Source organism: Trachemys scripta, chromosome 3, assembly GCF_013100865.1.
Source record: "Trachemys scripta elegans isolate TJP31775 chromosome 3, CAS_Tse_1.0, whole genome shotgun sequence".
Taxonomy (NCBI): Eukaryota; Metazoa; Chordata; order Testudines; family Emydidae; genus Trachemys; species Trachemys scripta.
This window is the reverse complement of record NC_048300.1, coordinates 43009973-43020628: the sequence shown is the minus strand read 5'-3', so window position 1 is coordinate 43020628 and position 10656 is coordinate 43009973.

Here is a 10656-nt window from a genome sequence, read left to right as displayed (position 1 = left end):
GTGGCGGGCTGAAGACGATAGGTGGCGTCAGCTTGCAGACAGACGGCAAGAGGCAATGCTCCGTCTGCTGGAGCATCAAAGTGATATGCTCGAGCGTATGGTTGAGTTGCAGGAAAGGCAGCAGGAGCAGAGACCGCCGCTACAGCCCCTGTGTAACCAACAGCCCTCCTCCCCAAGTTCCATAGCCTCCTCACCAAGACGCCCAAGAACACGGTGGGGGGGCCTCCGTCCACCCAGTCACTCCACCCCAGATGATCGCCAAAGCATCAGAAGGCTGGCCTTCAATAAGAGTTAAAGTTTTAAAATGCAGTGTGTCCTTTTCCATCCCTCCTCCCCCACCCATCCCAGGCTACCTTGGCAATTATCCCCCTACCTCTGTAAGGAACTAATAAAGAATGCATGAATGTGAAAAAACAATGACTTTATTGCCTCTGCAAGCGGGAGGGGAGGGGAGGGTGGGGTGGGTGGTTGGTTTACAGGGAAGTAGAGTGAACCGGGTGGGGGGGGGGGTTGGAGGGTTCATCAAGGAGAAACAAACAGAAGTTTCACACAGTAGCCTGGCCAGTCACAAAACTCGTTTTCAAAGCTTCTCTGATACGCACCGCGCCCTGCTGTGCTCCTCTAACCGCCCTGGTGTCTGGCTGCGTGTAATCAGCGGCCAGGCGAGTTGCCTCAACCTCCCACCCCGCCATAAAGGTCTCCCCCTTACTCTCACAGATATTGTGGAGCGCACAGCAAGCAGCAATAACAATGGGGATATTCTTTTCGCTGAGGTCTGAGCGAGTCAGTAAGCTGCGCCAGCGCGCTTTTAAACGTCCAAATGCACATTCCACCACCATTCGGCACTTGCTCAGCCTGTAGTTGAACAGGTCCTGACTCCTGTCCAGGCTGCCTGTGTACGGCTTCATGAGCCATGGCATTAAGGGGTAGGCTGGGTCCCCAAGGATCACGATAGGCATTTCAACATCCCCAATGGTCACTTTCTGGTCCGGGAAGAAAGTCCCTTCCTCCAGCTTTCGAAACAGAGCAGAGTTCCTGAAGACGCGAGCATCATGTACCTTTCCTGGCCATCCCACGTTGATGTTGGTGAAACGTCCCTTGTGATCCACCAGGGCTTGCAGCAGCATTGAAAAGTACCCCTTGCGGTTTACGTAGTCGGTGGCTTGGTGCTCCGGTGACAAGATAGGGATATGGGTTCCGTCTATGGCCCCGCCACAGTTTGGGAATCCCATTTCAGCAAAACCATCCACTATTGACTGCACGTTGCCCAGAGTCACTACCCTTGCTATCACCAGGTCTTTCATTGCCCTGGCAAATTGGATCACAGCAGCCCCCACAGTAGATTTGCCCACTCCAAATTGATTCCCGACTGACCGGTAGCTGTCTGGCGTTGCAAGCTTCCACAGGGCTATCGCCACTCGCTTCTCAACTGTGAGGGCTGCTCTCATCTTGGTATCCTGGCGTTTCAGGGCAGGGGAAAGCAAGTCACAAAGTTCCATGAAAGTGGCCTTACGCATGCGAAAGTTTCGCAGCCACTGGGAATCGTCCCATACCTGCAGCACGATGCGATCCCACCAGTCTGTGCTTGTTTCCCGGGCCCAGAATCGGCGTTCCACGGTATCAACCTGCCCCAGTGACACCATGATTTCCACATTGCTGGGGCCTGTGCCTTGTGAGAGGTCTATGTCCATGTCAATTTCCTCATCACTCTCGTCGCCACGCTGCAATCGCCTCCTCGCCTGGTCCGGGTTTCGCCTTGGCATGTTCTGGCTCTGCATATACTCCAGGACAATGCGCGTGGTGTTCATAGTGCTCATAATTGCCGCGGTGATCTGAGCGGGCTCCATGATCCCAGTGCTAGCTATGGCGCCTGGTCAGAAAAAAGGCGCGAAAGTAGTATCTGATGGACCAGGAGAAGGAGGGAGGGAGGGAGGGAGGGAGGGCCGAGTGACGACATGGCGTACAGGTACAGGAACAGGGAGAAACACAAACAACTGTCACACAGAATGGTCCCCCCAAAGATTAAACTGGAAACCCTGGGCTTAGCAGGCCGTTGATTTCACGGAGGAAGGGGAAGCAAATGAACACAGAACAAATCTATTTTTTACATCTTAAGGTGGCAGCCGACGCTGCAGCATGAGTGACAGCCATACCAGTATGACGATGACAGGTACCAATCATAATATGCCATCATCTGCCAAAAGGCAAGGGGCTGCTGCTGTGTAGCAATGCAGCCCCACGTCTGCCAGCCCCACGTCCGCCAGCACCCAGCATCGCCCTCGGCCTCTTCTGGGTGCTTAGCAGACAATATTGGGCAATTGGCAGAAAATAGTATATTATGACTGGTAACCGTCATCATCGAAACAGTAGCATGTCTGCTCAGGTGGCCATGATTGACAGCCATACCAGTACGACGACGATGGGTACCAGTCATAATATACCATCGCCTGCAAGGGGCTGGTGCAATGCAGCACTACGGCTGCCAGCCCCACGGCTATCACTCATGCTACACCGTCTACCGCCAAAAGGCAGTTAGCAGCTGCTGCTGTGTAGCAATGCAGTCCCACGTCTGCCGGCACCCAGAGGACATATGGTGACGGTGAGCTCAGCTGAGCTGAGCGGGCTCCATGCTTGCCGTGGTATGTTGTCTGCACAGGTAACCCAGGTAAAAAGGCGCGAATCTATTGTCTGCCGTTGCTGTGACGAGGGGGGAGGGGCCTGACGACATGTACCCAGAACCGCCCGCGACACTGTTTTGCATCATCCGGGCATTGGGATCTCAACCCAGAATTCAAAGAAAAGGCGCGAACCGCTTCTCGGCTCGAGCTGTGGCGCAAACGTAGTATCTGACGGCCTAGGGGAAGGAGGGAGGGGGGCCGAGTGACGACATGGCGTACAGGCACAGGGAATTAAAATAAAGAACGGTGGCTGTGCATCAGGGAGAGACACAAACAACTGTCACAGACTGGTCCCCCCCAAAGATTAAACTGAAAACCCTGGGTTTAGCAGGCCGTTGATTTGACGGAGGGAGGGGGAAGCAAATGAATACAGAGAAAATCTATTTTTTTACATCTTAAGACGACGGTGCAGCGTGACTGATAGCCCTCGGCATCTTTCTGGGTGCTTGGCAGCAAATACGGGGCGGTGTATGACGATGGTCTTCAGGCCTATTGCACGAGCTGCTGCTCAGGGAAGACTCTGCTAACGTGCGATGACCCGACTTGTAATAGGCCGGCTAACAGTCATAATACACCATTTACTGCCAAAAGGCAAGCCCCACGGCTGCCAGCACCCAGATCGCCGATGAAGGCTACCAGTCTACTGCACCGTCTACCGCCAAAAGGCAGTTAGCAGCTGCTGCTGTGTAGCAATGCAGTCCCACGTCTGCCGGCACCAAGAGGACATATGGTGACGGTGAGCTCAGCTGTGCTGAGCGGGCTCCATGTTGTCTGCACAGGTAACCCAGGTAACCCAGGTAAAAAGGCGCGAATCTATTGTCTGCCGTTACTGTGACGGGGGAGGGAGGGGCCTGACGACATGTACCCAGAACCGCCCGCGACACTGTTTTGCATCATCCGGGCATTGGGATCTCAACCCAGAATTCCAAGGGGCGGCGGAGACTGCGGGAACTGTGGGATAGCTGTGGGATAGCTACCCATAGTGCAATGCTCCGGAAGTTGACGCTAGCCTCGTACTGTGGACGCGGTCTGCCGACTAGAGCACCTAGAGCATTTTATTGTGTGGACATACACAATCGGCTGTATACAACCGATTTCAATAAAACCGGCTTCTATAAATTCGAACTAATTTCGTAGTGTAGACATACCCCCAGACTGGAGAGACTGTTGGTCTGTGAAGAGACCCCGAATGTGCCATCCCATTCTCTCAATAGCCTGGCAATAGGAGATGTGTGGGCAGCAATTTTCTGGTCTTCACGAAGTACCTAGAGATGGGCCTGAACCAAAACGTGAGAGAGAAGCCCCTGCTAACTTTGGAGAAGATGAATCTGGATCCAGATCTGAATTTTGCTGATCAGGTACAACTCAAACAGCAGCTTCATTTGCAAGTAGAGTTTTCTGAAGCAAATTTCCCACTCATTTCCTAAGGATCCAGTATGCTTCCCATGTGATGTTGTGGCGAGGAGGCATGGCCTCCCTCAGAGAGTGACAGGGAGGGTCCACAACACGCCCCTGGTTAGCCAAACCAGGAGAGCCACGTCCGACGGAAGTGGAAGCGCAGGACAGGAAGGGGAAGTACAAAAGGCGGGCCCTGCAGCTCAGTTGTGGTGGAGCCAGCACAGGAGATGGACGCATCCTGCCTGCAGAGGAGCTGCCTTCTGAGGACTGGCCAGAGCTCTCAGGACTGCTGGCTGACCAAGGTGCCAAGGAGCTGCCGGGGCTGCCGCCTGAGGACTGGCCGGATCTCCATGGGCTGACCGAGATGCTGAGGAGCTGCTGCCTGAGAAATGGCCAGCGTTCCCCGAGATGACGGATACAAGTACACCTGAAGGGGACGGTAGGAAGCAGCTCAGGAAACCAGGCAACCGTCTGGTCAGGAGCTGACCTGATACAAGGTCAGCATGTTGCGGGCAGATCCCTGCTGACCAGCGGTGGGCCACTCTGCCACTGTTAGGGCCCTGGGGTAGGACGTGGTGGAGTGGGGCTGGCCCACATCCCCCCTGCCACCCTGCCCTTGGGGGGTGGCAGTACTCCCCCTCCTTAGTTCTGGAGGCCTGCGCTCCTCAGGCAACCCTTACCTGAGCCCCTAGACTGTTATTGGTGCTCAACCCTGCCTGAGCCCCTAGACTTATTGGTGCTCACCCCTACTGGGGCTCATAGACTGCTTAGCTGCTCAGCCCTGATTGCAGGCCAGAGCCTACCCATTGCGTTACTGCCCCTTCTGAATGGGCCTAGGGCTCATAGACTGCTGCACTGTTCTGCCCAGCCGAAGGACTGGAGCACTAGGTGAAGCTAATTCCCCCCTTTGAGCTCACCTTTACAGGTATGCGACAGCAAGCAGGTGTGGCCTCCCTCCGAGACTGACAGGGAGGGACGGCCACGCAGCTTACAGATGTGAACTGGGAGCAAAGTGACAGTACACAGTGAACCAGCCTCCTGGGTTGACAATTCAAGATGTGCTGATATTTTCCGTATTGGTCTGCACAACTGAGGTGCATGTGCCTTGGGTGTGCAAGCCCTCATTGGGATAACAGAGGCCGTTTGGGCTGCATTTACAGCCTCTTGTGGCTCCAGCACCCTCAGTCCCTTTTGGTCACTGCGGCACCATCAGCGTCCAGACTCTACCATTTTGTAGTCAGCACCTAGTCAGTTAGTTGGTTGCATTTGTTTTTGAAAAAGGAATGTTATGCTGTAGTTAGGACTCCACAAGCCACTCAAGAAGCAGCATGGTCTAGTGGAGAGGGCACTGGACTGGGCCACAGGAGATCTAGATGCTGTTCTCTGTTCTGCCACTGATCTGCTGAGTGATGTTGGGCAAGTCATGTCCTCTCTCTATGCCTCTGTTTACCTTTCCACCCTTCATTTGCCTTCTCTATTTAGATTGTAAGTTCTTTGGGACGGGGACCGTCTCTTACTATGTGTATGCACAGTGCCTAGCCCAACCTTTGTCAGGGCCTTTTGACAGTATTGTAATGTAAACAATAGTGCCAATCATGGTGCCAGCTGATCATTGTTTGAAATATCCTATTCTAAAGAGTAAGTGGAGAAGAGGTTTTCTGGTATTCCGTGACTGGACTCATTATGGATGTTTGCAGCTCTAGAAGCAGAACATAATGAGTGGTCATTGACCTCATTCCATCAGGAATCCATAGCTACTGCACGCCATCAGAACTCGGAAAAAAGATGCATTACATTTGTTAGCTGTCCTTGGCACCACCAAGCAGTTACTCTTGAGGAACAGCTGCAGTAACAGGATCTGCATAAACTCATGTGATCATCATTTCTTCGGGTCAGAAAAAAGGTTTTATTATACCACTAGACTTGTTTTGTTCTGGTCTACCTACTGAATTGCCTGAACCACCCTCTGCACATGACGCCAAAGTTTCATGACTCACACAGGTGTAATCATCTCAATTTATTTGTAGCAGATATATGAAGCTGTATTGCTTCAGCATAAATAGATCATGGGGCAACATTGATAGAATGGTAGTGACATTTTGATTAGTAATGTATGAGGACTCTAAACCTATGTAAAAGGGCAGAGCAAAGCTTAGAGCAGCATTTAGCCATGCCAAAGGTATACACCTTCTTTAAAAACAATGATCAGTTTGTGTGAGACCATACTTAAGCGGTGAAGTCTGAGACTTTGTTATTAATTTATTATTATTTTATTATTGGCATGTATTCTCTATATTACAGTTGCCTTGAGGTCCCATGCAAGTTGGAACCCATTGTGCTAAGAACTGTACAGGATATAGTAAAAGATAGTCCCTGCCCCAAAGAGATGACAATCTTAGTTTAAGACAGTACATTGCAGAAGGATGAAATAAATGACGAGGTTGGGAGGCGGTGATGTGGGAGGAAAGCTGGCGTACCATTAAGACAGATATATTTTTTCACAGACTAGCTGTGTGCTCAGTTTATAGGTGTGGTGGTTTCGTTGGTGTTAGTGCTTGTTTTGTGTAGGCATCATGGCAGAAGTGAAGCTTCAAGAGGGATTTAGAGGAAGATAAGGTACTGGCTTTACAGATATTTTACAGGGAGGACATTCCACGCATAAGGGACAGCACGGAAGAAAGCGCAAAGGTGTTTGTGGGAGAATGTGCTGAAGATTTTTGTGGGAGAATCAGTGGGCAATGGAGGATCGACTGAGATGGGGTTGAGAGTAAGTCATTTATGCAGGGAGGTTAAATGCTCTTTTGAATAGAGGAATTGGATTGTTGTTATTTTCCTGTCATTTTCTTTAGTTTGTGTTTGAGTTTGTGGAGCACTAGACTTTTAATGCAAACATCCTCTACAGATCATAGATTCTGTCGTGTTAGAACTGTTCGGTCCCAGGTATAACTGATAATAGGATGACACCAAAGAGCTTCATTTGTGATCCACCATGCTTATTTCTTTTTAACAACAAGTGAACTGCAGCCCCTGAAGTTTCACTGAGTCCCACAGCCTGTATTCAGAGTGGTAGCCATGTTAGTCTATATCAGCAAAAACAACGAGGAGTCCTTGTGGTACCTTAGAGACTAACAAATTTATTTGGGCATAAGCTTTTGTGGGCTAGAACCCACTTCATCAGATGCATGAAGTGAAAAATACAGGAGCAGGTATAAATACATGAAAGGATGGGGGTTGCTTTACCAAGTGCGAGGTCAGTCTAACGAGATTTTGTATTTTTCACCTCATGCATCTGATAAAGTGGGTTCTAGCCCATGAAAGCTTACGCCCAAATAAATGTATTAGTCTCTAAGGTGCCACAAGGACTCCTCGTTGTTTTTACAGCCTGTATTACAAACCTAGCACATTCCGTTCCACACCACTAGATGTCACTGCTGCTTAGAATTCAAAGCAGCGATTGCAGGTCAGATGAGAAGGATTGGTCCTGAAACACGGGGGCTGCAGAGGTCAGTAATGGAGCAGATGAGCCTCAGGAGATCTGGAAGGGGACGGGTCAGTCCAGAGAAACACCCTAAATTAGGAATCCTTTCCCAAACCTTATGAATCTGTGGAAGTAGCCCAGAAATCTCATGGAGATCAGGCTTTCCCAGCAGATTTCCTCTGTTTCCTGGCTCTTGGCAGTGCCAGCCTTAGTTCTATGTGGCCAAATAGGGCCCTGCCATTCCAAGGGTCTGAACTCTGTGCACACATTCTGTCTCGATTGCCTGGGTGTGGACCTGTCTGACCCCACTGCCATAGTAGAGACTGAATCCCCTAGTGCACTCCCAATTGTGAATAGCAAAAAAATCTGCAAATGTCTCCATCGGTCTACAGGGGATATCCTTCACGTATATGGTATATGAATATCCCAAGCAGTTCTACTAAGCACCTAGTACAACGTGGGCCCAAAGGGAGCTGTCAGAGAGAGGTGTGGGCAGACTGTAGATGGATATGGGAGGAAATGACAGCAGGGCTGTGCTATAGGTCTGGATTTCTCTTTGACTTTATTATATTATTTATTGATTTTCACTTATGCCCTATCATGGGCTTTAGAACAACTTCCAAACTGTTGGGCTCTAATTGCTATAAACACACAACAATTCCTTCCTCTCCCTTTCTGTTGTGCTTGCTATGCCTCTCACATGAACTTACCTCATTTTAGTCCCAAGATGCCTTACGTTTTGGACGAATTTGCTGTGCCCTCACGTTGACTGGTGACAGTTATTTACATCAGAAATAAAAAATCATGACACTGAGGTTCTTGAAGGAGCTATTTATACATAAGGAAAGATCCCATGGCATTTTAAGTTTCCTGATTGAGTATTATTTTTGTGTAAACAATGTTGTTGTAGCCGTGTTGGTCCCAGGATAGTAGAGAGACAACAGTTGGTCCAATAAAAGATATTACCTCACTTACCTTGTCTCTCTATTATTTTTATGTCCTTCCTTTTGGGTCTTGTCATGCCTCACATCCTTCTTTTGGACACTGGCAGGCTGAGATGTACATCCCTTACGTGCCTGAGGGTATGTCTATACTACCCGCCAGATCGGCAGGCAGCTATTGATCCAGCGGGGGTCGATTTATTGTGTCTAATCTCCTGTCGACTCCTGTACTCCACCACCGTGAGAGGCGCAGGCAGAGTTGACGGGGGAGTGGCAGCAGTCGACTCACTGCAGCGAAGGCACTGTTATTCACGAAATTGCGTAACTTAGATTGATTCCCTTCCCCCCCAGTGTGGACCAGACCTGAGGGTAATTTTCCTTGAGTGCTACTTTCTCTGAGTACTGTCTGCCTATGGGTCTTAAGACCTGGAGAGATCTGTTTTGGAATGTAGCCACCATTGAAAGAAATAAGGTCTCATGATCCCTTCCCCATCCACTGCATGTGATAGTCCCCCACATGCTGAATATGGTGAACTTTCACCTTCCTGCCAGAGCCAGTTCAGCCTGGTGACTGTTTGCATAGCTGAGCTCTTTCTCCTGTCAAGCACATATCTCATGCAGTAACCCCGCTCTGGCATAGTTCAGAGGCTGAGCACTGACCATCCTGTTGGTTTCAGTTTCTTGTTTTCTGTGCTTCCCCTGAATTCAGAATTTCATCAGATCATTACAAAACCAGATGCTGGTTTCCTCTACAGGCTGTCTAAATCACCAGATGTAAAACAGGATGACAAACATGGATTTCATGTAATGGGCATGCTCTGAACCAAAGCACTCCCAGCCACACAGATACAGACAAAAAAGATTTGGAAGAGGTGGCCCAGTACCTTCCTAGCATATCGACTATTCGGCACTTACATAACATTGTGTGTGTGCCTGTGTGTGTTCAAATCACTTTGCACACACAAGGTCACACGACTGGTGGTCTGCAAAACCTTGGTGACAGGAAACCCACCTGGACTGGAGGCACAGTGGTGCAACCAGCTTGCAATTCCGGCTCAGCTGGGGTCCTGGAGCTGGCCAAAGTGTCCCTGAACAGACAGAGTGGGAGCAGTGCCCTGGTAAAGGAATCAAGAGCTGCAAATTGTCATGCAGCTCACATGACACTCATGCATCTGGCAGCATTGCCATGCATTTCTGCAGCTCATCTGGGTCCTCGCTCATCCAGCTGGCCTGCAAGCACCATTTGCAGTTCTTACTGCTAGCTGCTAATGTCTGCTGTAGCCACATGCTACTTCTCTCTGCTTTTGTGCCCAGCCAGCACAGAGCCCCGAGGAGGAGGAGATGGTGGCTGCAGGGGCAGGCTGAGAAGGGGCCTAAATAGAGGCTGTGAAGCGGGAGAGAATAGGACAGGGGCTGAAAAGAAACAGGAGATGAATGGGGGGTGAATAGTGGGGAGACTGACTGCCCCAGGCTTCCCATACCCTCAGGAATGTAGCATCATCCATTTCCCTTCCCTCCCTTTCCTTGGGAGGTGCAAAGTAGATCCCCGATGGTCTGTCAGACTTTAGGGCTGGTGACTGGAATGCAAACATCTTCACCCATTTAGGACCAGAGTCTGCCACCCTTGCTTGTACTTAGTGGTACCTTGCCCTGTGAGGACTGCCATTCGTTTTAGTGGGGCTCCTCACAGAGTACAAGATTACTCAAAGTCTCACATTATTGGGTGTTTTTCTTAAAGCCCCAGCACCTGGAGTCAGGGGGTTATGTGAGAAAAAAGTTTCCTACCCTCATGGTTGCAGAGAATAGCTTGAAAATGTGACCCAAGTGCTCCCTGAAAGGCTCAAAACCCAGAAGGCAAATAACAAGAACTCCACATTTATTATTTTTTAAAATGCCCATGATTTTTAAGCCAATTTCATGATTTTTGGAGATTGACTCTTAATTTTTGAAGGGTTGGGGTTGGCAAACATGATCTGTATGAGGGTGGCAGATTCTGGCCTTTACTGTATTTCTAAAGCAAAACCAGTAATAAATATTTAGGGAGAAGGCAGAGAGAGAGAGAAAGAAATACTGTCCATGAATTTCCTCTGATGATTTTATAAACTCCCTAAAAAGGTCTGGTGTCGAGACTTTCCTTCCCCAGTACTTTAGGGGCCAACAT